The sequence below is a fragment of the Rhinoderma darwinii genome, chromosome 1 (assembly GCF_050947455.1).
Source record: "Rhinoderma darwinii isolate aRhiDar2 chromosome 1, aRhiDar2.hap1, whole genome shotgun sequence".
In the NCBI taxonomy this organism is placed as follows: Eukaryota; Metazoa; Chordata; class Amphibia; order Anura; family Rhinodermatidae; genus Rhinoderma; species Rhinoderma darwinii.
This window is the reverse complement of record NC_134687.1, coordinates 47,378,788-47,386,602: the sequence shown is the minus strand read 5'-3', so window position 1 is coordinate 47,386,602 and position 7,815 is coordinate 47,378,788.

Below are 7,815 nucleotides of genomic sequence, written 5' to 3'. Positions count from 1 at the left end.
AAAATGTATTTATAATTTATAATGCCCTTTATATAACTGGTCTCCTGCCTCACAGCTGATATGTGTTCATATATTTAACACTAAGGCCCAGTTCACATTGTGTTTATATCTCCGATGGAAGGCTGCATGGTTTCCCTCTGTATAGGCATACAATGGGATATCTCGCCTGAAACCCCCAGACAGGGCGCTACCTAAAGAGCTGTGCCCAAAAAAGGCTCTTGATATCACTGTCCATATATAACAGTGATGTCAGGAGCTTTCAACACCGAAGTACCCGGTCGGAGGGTCAGAAGCATTCTGGCTGGGTACTTCGGCCATAAAGAAACATCTGACATCACTGTCATATATGTACAGTGAAGTCCAGAGCGTCACAATGCCAGAGTACTTGGCCAGTGCATTGGAAGCACTCTGTCCACAAGCTCTGGCCCTACAGGGGAAGCTCCTGACGTCCCTGTCTATATATGGACAAGTGACCTTAGAAGCATTGTGATGGTGGAGTCCCTGAGAAGAGCTCTGGCCGGGGATTCCGGCCCTGGAAAATCCCCTGGACAGTGACTCAAGAGTTTTGCGATGATACCACCCTCAAGGCAGCCCAATAACCCCCGCGAGTGATATAAATTCCCCAGGCAGAGATAGCAGCCAGGCAGCCTTATTCTATATATGGGGAGTTACGTCACTGGAGCTTCCGGACACGTTTAACTGTGACAGATGGCTATAAACTCCTGCGTTAAAAAAGTATACCGCGCAGAATACGTTGGCTTTTTGCGGCCTCCGGCGGGATAAAAAAGCACAGTCTACTACGCTATTCCTTCCCTCGAACAAAGTATACCAGCCCAACGGAGGGCCAAAAGAACACTCTTTTGTCCTTCGTCAGGCTTATGAAGCCCTATGGACACACTTTTACAGATGTAAACTCTAAACATAGGGCCAAAACGCGAAAAACTAGGATTAAGGCCCCATGCACACGACCGTAAAAAAAAAATCTACGTAATTGCGGACCGTAATAAGGTCCGCAATTACGGACCCACTCGATTCTATTGGCTGCGGACACCTTTCTGTATCTCTACGGAAGGGTTTCCGTGCCGTTGAACCGTGCAGGGAATTATGGATCATGTCCTACTTTTCATTTTTTATGGCCGTGCTCCCATACTTTGCATGATAGCACGGCACAAAAATGCGGCCCGCGGCGGCCGGCCATGCCCATAATCGCGGGCCGTGATTATGGGCACAGCCATGTGCATGAGGCAGAGCCGCACCATCCATGACGGCGTCCTGCTGCCTCTCTGAGGGGGTGGCGGCGCCACTGAAACCAGCCACCGCCACGCCCTCTTGCACTATAATTGTACCTGCGTCTATAGGACACAGGTACAATTAGAAGTATAAGCGATGAATTGCCGGGTACATTCCATGTCCAGCCATTCAGCGCCTTTTAATGAGTCAAGCGGCGCGATAATTTGCACCGCTTGCTTCTTTGAAAGGCGCTGATTGACAGGGAAAGTCATTCTGCCCTGCCAATCAGTGCCTTTCATAGACGCAAACGGCGCGATCACGTCATCGCGCTGCCTGCGTCTATGAAAGGCGCTGATTGGCAGGGCAGAATGACTTGCCCTGTCAATTAGCGCCTTTCATCGACGCAAGCAGCATCGCAGCGAGTCGTTCAACCCCAGGAGACCTGCTCAGAAGAGAGCATTGCCACCGGGCGGCGCGGAAACAGGATTAAGGTGAGTAAGTAAAGCTTTTTGTTTTTTTATCCTATTAAAAATGTGAGTGACATTATCTACAGAGTGGGCTCCATCTATGTGGGGGGGGGCTTTATACAGGGGTGGTCTATATGTAGAGCACTGTAGGGGGAGCTGTATGTGAGGCACTATATACAGGGGTGCTATATACAGGGGGAGGCTATATGTGGAGCACTATAGGGAGAGCTGTATGTGAGGCACTATATACAGCGGGCAATATACAGGAGTGGGCAATATGTGGAGAACTATAGGGGGAACTGTATGTGAGGCACTATATACAGGGGTGCTATATACAGGGGGAGGCTATATGTGGAACACTACAGGGAGAGCTGTATGTGAGGCACTATATACAGCGGGCAATATACAGGAGTGGGCAATATGTGGAGAACTACAGGGGCAGCTGTATATGAGGCACTATATACAAGAGGGCTATATACAGGGGTGGGCTATATGTGGAACACTATAGGGGAGCTATATGTGAGGAACTATATACAAGGGTGGGCTATATGTGGAGCACTATTTTTAGGGGGAGATGTATGTAGGGCACTATCTACAGGGTGTAAAGGATCTGCCAGGCACAGCTTCTGTGTCAACGCCCATAGGTAATCAGTCTGCACCTGCTTCTATGTCTGTGAGACTGACTCCATCTTCCACCACTCAGGATGGCAGGCTTAGGAGTGGGAGAGCCTATCACAGCCTGGCCAGACGGAGCTAGCTCCCGCCCTCTGTCTATTTATACCTGCCTTTCCTGTTCCTCCTCGCTTGTGATTCTTCTCGTTTGGTTTCCTGGCCCTGCTGCAGCTTCTGAACTATTTGACCCTGCTTCATATTGACCCTGGCTTACTGACTACTCTCCTGCTCTGCGTTTGGCACCTCGTACACTCCTGGTTTTACTCGGCTTGTTCACCACTCTTGTTGCTCACGATGTTGCCGTGGGCAACTGCCCCCTTTCCCTTAGCTTCTGTGTACCCTTGTCTGTTTGTCTGTCGTCTCCTTATTGAGCGTAGGGACCGTCGCCCAGTTGTACCCCGTCGCCTAGGGCGGGTCGTTGCAAGTAGGCAGGGACTGAGTGGCGGGTAGATTAGGGCTCACTTGTCTGCTTCCCTACCCCATCATTACACAGGGGCTGCTACATGTGGGGCACTATTTTCAGAGGGGGCTATATGTGGGCCACTATATGCAGGGGGGGCTAAATGTGGGGCACTATCTACAGGGGTGGCTATATGTGGGCACTATCTACAGGGATGGCTATATGTGGGCACTATCTACAGAAGCTCTATGGTGGTCACTATCTACAGGGGGATATATGTAGGGCACTATTCACAAGGGGCTCTATCTTGGACACTATCTACAGGGGGCATGGTGTGTGTGTGTGTGTGTGTGTGTGTGTGTGTGTGTGTGTGTGTGTGTGCGACACAGTGTATGGTGCTATTATAATTAGAGGTGCAGTGTATGATGCTATTATATTTAGGGGCGTAGTGTCTGGTATAATGAGAACTTTACCTTTGGTTATACACTACCGTTCAAAAGTTTAGAAATTTCCTTATTTTTGCAAGAAAAGCACAGTTTTTTTCAATGAAGATAACATTAAATTAATCAAGAATACACTCTATACATTGTTAATGTGCTAAATGACTATTCTAGCTGCAAACGTCTGGTTTTTAATGCAATATCTACATAGGTGTATAGAGGCCCATTTCCAGCAACTATCACTCCAGTGTTCTAATGGTACATTGTGTTTTCTAACTGTGTTAAAAGGCTAATGGATGATTAGAAAACACTTGAAAACCCTTGTGCAATTATGTTAGCACCGCTGTAAACAGTTTTGCTGTTTAGAGGAGCTATAAAACTGACCTTCCTTTGAGCTAGTTGAGAATCTGGAGCATTACATTTGTGGGTTCGATTAAACTCTCCAAATAGCTAGAAAAAGAGAGCTTTCATGTGAAACTCGACAGTCTATTCTTGTTCTTAAAAATGAAGGCTACTCCATGCGAGAAATTGCCAAGAAACTGAAGATTTCCTACAACAGTGTGTACTACTCCCTTCAGAGGACAGCACAAACAGGCTCTAACCAGAGTAGAAAGAGAAGTGGGAGGCCCCGCTGCACAACTGAGCAACAAGACAAGTACATTAGAGTCTCTAGTTTGAGAAATAGACCCCTCACAGGTCCTCAACTGGCAGCTTCATTAAATATTACCCGCAAAACGCCAGTGTCAACGTCTACAGTGAAGAGGCGACTCCGGGATGCTGGCCTTCAGCGCAGAGTGGCAAAGAAAAAGCCATATCTGAGACTGGCTAATAAAAGGAAAAGATTTATTATGGGCAAAAGCACACAGACATTGGACAGAGGAAGATTGGAAAAAAGTGTTATGAACAGACGAATCGAAGTTTGAGGTGTTTCGATCACACAGAAGAACATTTGTGAGACACAGAACAACTGAAAAATGCTGGAAGAGTGCCTGACGCCATCTGTCAAGCATGATGGAGGTAATGTGGTGGTCTGGGGTTTGCTTTGGTGCTGGTAAAGTGAGAGATTTGCACAAGGTAAAAGGGATTTTGAATAAGGAAGGTTATCACTCCATTTTGCAATGCCATGCCATACCCTGTGGACAGCGCTTTATTGGAGCCAATTTCATCCTACAACAGGACAATGACCCAAAGCACACCTCCAAATTATGCAAGAACTATTTAGGGAAGAAGCAGGCAGCTGGTATTCTATCTGTAATGGAGTGGCCAGCGCAGTCACCAGATCTCAACCCCATAGAGCTGTTGTGGGAGCAGCTTGACCGTATTATGTTGGGAAAAAAAATGTTGGGAAAAAATGACACTTCATTGATTGTTAGGGAAAACAAACATGGCGAGGGGGAAAAAGATCTCGGGAAAGAGGTTCGAGAGGGGGGGGGGAGGCACCAAACTGAATCTTTGCCCCAGGTGCTGGAGAACCTAGCTACGCCTCTGGGTACAGTATGGAGCTGCTATTACATCATCCATGTACAGAATAGGGAGAAGGATTTTGAGCAGGGAAGGAAGAGAAGTGATAAACTATAAGGCATTTTTGTAAACAAATGGTAAATTCCCCATCCGGCACCAATTTGCAGATCATACTGAAAAATTCTATAATCTACATACAGTGAAGCAAATAAGTATTTGATCCCTTGCTGATTTTGTAAGTTTGCCCACTGTCAAAGACATGAACAGTCTAGAATTTTTAGGCTAGGTTAATTTTACCAGTGAGAGATAGATTATATAAAAAAATAAATAAAAAAAATCACATTGTCAAAATTAGATATATTTATTTGCATTGTGCACAGAGAAATAAGTATTTGATCCCTTTGGCAAACAAGACTTAATACTTGGTGGCAAAACCCTTGTTGGCAAGCACAGCAGTCAGACATTTTTAGTAGTTGATGATGAGGTTTGCACACATGTTAGATGGAATTTTGGCCCACTCCTCTTTGCAGATCATCTGTAAATCATTAAGATTTCGAGGCTGTCACTTGGCAACTCGGATATTCAGCTCCCTCCATAAGTTTTCGATGGGATTAAGGTCTGGAGACTGGCTAGGCCACTCCATGACCTTAATGTGCTTCTTTTTGAGCCACTCCTTTGTTGCCTTGGCTGTATGTTTCGGGTAATTGTCGTGCTGGAAGACCCAGCCACGAGCCATTTTTAATGTCCTGGTGGAGGGAAGGAGGTTGTCACTCAGGATTTGACGGTACATGGCTCCATCCATTCTCCCATTGATGCGGTGAAGTAGTCCTGTGCCCTTAGCAGAGAAACACCCCCAAAACATAATGTTTCCACCTCCATGCTTGACAGTGGGGACGGTGTTCTTTGGGTCATAGGCAGCATTTCTCTTCCTCCAAACACGGCGAGTTGAGTTAATGCCAAAGAGCTAAATTTTAGTCTCATCTGACCACAGCACCTTCACCCAATCACTCTCAAAATCATCCATATGTTCATTTGCAAACTTCAGACGGGCCTGTACATGTGCCTTCTTGAGCAAGGGGACCCTGCGGGCACTGCAGGATTTTAATCCATTACGGCGTAATGTGTTACCAATGATTTTCTTGGTGACTCTGGTCCCAGCTGCCTTGAGATCATTAACAAGTTCCCCCCGTGTAGTTTTCAGCTAAGCTCTCACCTTCCTCAGGATCAAGGATACCCCACGAGGTGAGATTTTGCATGGAGCCCCAGATCGATGTCGATTGACAGTCATTTTGTTTGACTTCCATTTTCTTACTATTGCACAAACTGTTGTCTCCTTCTCACCCAGCGTCTTACTTATGGTTTTGTAGCCCATTCCAACCTTGTGCAGGTCTATGATCTTGTCCCTGACATCCTTAGAAAGCTCTTTGGTCTTGCCCATGTTGTAGAGGTTAGATTCAGACTGATTAATTGAGTCTGTGGACAGGAGTCTTTTATACAGGTGACCATGTAAGACAGCTGTCTTTAATGCAGGCACCAAGTTGATTTGGAGTGTGTAACTGGTCTGGAGGAGGCTGAACTCTTAATGGATGTTAGGGGATCAAATACTTATTTCTCTGTGCACAATGCAAATAAATATATATAATTTTGACTATGTGATTTTCAGTTTTTTTTTTAAATATAATCTATCTCTCACTGGTAAAATTAAGCTAGCCTAAAAATTCTAGACTGTTCATGACTTTGACAGTGGGCAAACTTACAAAATCAGCAAGGGATCAAATACTTATTTCCTTCACTGTAGGTAGTGCAATGTATTAGAAAAAAAATATTACAGTTGGAACCTCAAATCCCCTAGTGAGACTAAAGAAAAGTGTAAAAAAAAAGTGAAAAAAAAAAAAGTTGTAAAAAATATAATAAAAGTTTCAAGTAATAAGATAAAACACAATCGCACTTTTTTCCTTATCAAGTCCTTTATTATTGGTAAAAAATGAATAAACCATACAAATTTGGTATCGCCGCGACCGTAACCGCCTAAACGATATAAATATTATGTTATTTATTCAACACTGTGAATGGCGTAAAAACAAAACGTAAAAAACAATGCCAGAGTTTTTTTGGTCACTTTGCCCTACAAAAATTGAAATAAAAAGTGATCAAAAAGTCGCATGTATCCAAAAATGGTACCTTTAAAAACGATAGCCCCCATATAGATCCATCGATGAAAAAATTAAAAAGTTATGGTTCTCACAACATGGCGACAGAAAAAATACATTCTTTTTACAAAAGTAATTTTATTGTGCAAAAAGTTGTAAAACATAAAAAAGTTCTATAAATTAGGTATCGCCAGAATCTTATTGACCCGCAGAATAAAGTTAACATGTAATTTATAACGCATGGTGAACGCTGTATGAAAAAAACTATGCCAGAATTGCTGGTTTTTGGTCACCTTGGCTCTCAAAAAATAGTGTAAAAAGTGATCCAAAAAATCGCATGTACCCCAAAATGGTACCAATAATATCTACTGCTAGTCCTGCAAAAAAACAGACCTCATACCACTACGTCTATAAAAAAATAAAATTAGTTAAGGCTCCAATAAGTCAGTAAATAAAAATATGCGGTTGTGCAGATCAGAGGGGAACATTTCATCTGTTTCAAGAGGTGATTTATTTGGGGCCCTAAAATTAGGGAACCAGGAAGGGGAGGGCCCAAACATATCTGCTGGAAGCGAGGTTGCCCGTATTATACCAGGATAACACTTCCTAGGAAAATTCCCCAAACTGCAAAGGTGCGGAGTGTGGACCAAAAGGGGGATAAGTAAGGACACCATTTATCAGTGTGACACCAGCCTGTGCAGAAAGTATTGCGCCACAGCGTAACACACATCTATGGATTATTTTATAGTTTACCCCATTATTATACTACCTGACTATGCCCCTGATGTACTCTGCCCAGCTTACATGTACCCCACATTATAAACTAAAATACCAGTAAAACTCCAAACAAAACTACTAACAAGCAAAATCTATGGTTCAAAAGCCAAATGCCACTCCCACCCATCTGAGCCCTACAGTGTGCCCAAACAGCAGTTTAATTTCACATATATGGCATCGCCATACCCGGGAGAACCCTTTTAACAATTTTTGGGGTG